Below are 2234 nucleotides of genomic sequence, written 5' to 3'. Positions count from 1 at the left end.
AGTTCGTTTTTGTAATTGTTGATAATTTGCGGCTAATTACATACTGCTGACAGAGATTATAGGGGAGATTGCTAACGCCAATGGCGAAGCTTCAAAGCTCCGGGAAGTTATCTACGTTTTGACCCAAATAATTATATAAACTATCAGAATCGTTTGAAGGGCGTTTGCAGGTGTATGATAGATCAGAACTGACGTTTGATCGATGCTCGTTTTTTTTAAATTAATTATTTTAAAAACTTAAATATTTTGACGGAAGTTAGCACCTTGATTTTTGAAATTTTGCGTTAGAATAGTCAATGGCAGATTAAACGACGCAGAATCGTTTGCAGGTGATTGATAGATGACTTCCAGCCTCTTCCGATTAACTAATTAGGAATTATTGGTAAAAAATCGTTGTCAAAATATGGTTTGACTAGTGAGCTCATCTGCGCGTGCGCACTGTAGTTGGAACTAGGAGTGATCAGCTGATTAGCAGGAAGTTTCATTCATTTAGTTTGCAGTCCAGTGAATAAATAAACAACCTAAAGATTTTCTCTTCAAAACGAATGCAGTGGAGGTGAATGAAAATAATCTATAAATCTTTGACTTCTACTATCAATTAATGAAGTTAATAGTCGTTGACAATCGAAAATGCTGCCAACGGAACGTTTGATCCCAGAACTATTAGCAAGGAGTAGCGCCTTTCTCAAACCGGGGATTTCATCAAGGTATTTATTTCTTACAACTCAAGTAATATTGCATAATTGAAGTATAAAGTGTCAGGAGAAATTAAAATAGTATTTATATCTTCTATTTGTCAGTTTCTCATTATCATTTTATTAATTACTTATTCCATACCAAACGGGGCAATCGCTGACTCTCATGCCTTTGAAAATATATATTCGCAGTTTGGGAACAATGAACAAATAGTTTGAAGAAAAAACGAATTGAATTGAAAAAATAGAATAGAATGGAAATAGAATAGTTTTTCAAGGTGATTGTCAACGATTGACTCATTTGGTATGGATTATCTCTAATAAATATTCAATCCTCTTGTACTCTTTTAATTGAGATCGCTACCAGTCGTCAGTCGATTCTTCCACCGAGGCAAAAGGAGTAACACAAGAGATCAAAATTCTCTGTTTCATCCAGTTCCAGTCTCAGCAACTTCCGACGATATAAATGTTGGTGCGGAAATAACTGGTGGCTCTTTTAAAAAATCAGACCTCTAAAAGATTCTCACCAGTTTCTTCCAGCGAAAAGAAATCACAGAATTGGCTAAAGACTATGACCTGGACGACGATCTTCAGCGTCAAGCCTTCAACAGCTTTCGCAAATATTGTTTGGATGCTGATACCCTACCAGTAGATCTCCACGTAGGCGTCTCAGATATACTTCAGGGTGCTGGCCACGTCACAGACATATTCCCTTACTTCATCCGTCATGCAAAAGAAATTTTTCCTCATCTAGAGTGCATGGACGATTTGAAGAAGATTTCTGATCTTCGAACACCTGCCAACTGGTATCCCCTAGCACGTTCCATAACGAGAAAAATTATTTTTCACGCTGGTCCAACTAATAGTGGAAAAACTTATCACGCACTCGAGAGATTTAGAGCAGCTAAAAGTGGACTGTATTGTGGCCCTCTGAAGCTTTTGGCTACTGAAGTATTCCGAAAGACCAATGATTTAGGGACATCCTGTGATCTAGTGACTGGTGAAGAGAGGCGGTGAAGAGAGGTGGTAACAGAAGGTAAATTATCCTACCTCTTCTCTTGGTTGTGCCTTGATATCTTTGAAATTAAGAGAAATACCGAAATTTTCGTCGTGATCTTTTTTGTAGAATTAATTGAGAACGACCAACAAGGTGTCATACCAATATTACTATCTTTCTGAGTTTTAGAGATATTTACGAAAAACTTATCGCGTTTTGCATCCTCGCTACTAATTTTTTTTTCTCCATTGTTTGATTTTGCAATGTCCATTAGTTGTTTAGATCATAGAAATATTTTCTTGTACATTAATTTCTATAAGAATTTACAATATGTCAACAAGAGAATGGCAAATATCAAAATGTTACACAGTTTCATCACCGAAATCCCATGTTGTACAATCTTGAAATTAAAATCATAATGCGAATTAGTTATTTTGGACGTTTCCTTCATTTTCGAATTGTATCGCCAGTTTTCTATTCTTTCTTATTAAATTTGTGGAATGTCCAATCGTAATTAGAGTGAAGATATGAAAATTTGAATT

Source organism: Fopius arisanus, unplaced genomic scaffold (genome assembly GCF_000806365.1).
Source record: "Fopius arisanus strain USDA-PBARC FA_bdor unplaced genomic scaffold, ASM80636v1 scaffold00074, whole genome shotgun sequence".
Classification (NCBI taxonomy): domain Eukaryota; kingdom Metazoa; phylum Arthropoda; class Insecta; order Hymenoptera; family Braconidae; genus Fopius; species Fopius arisanus.
This window is presented reverse-complemented; position numbering follows the sequence as displayed.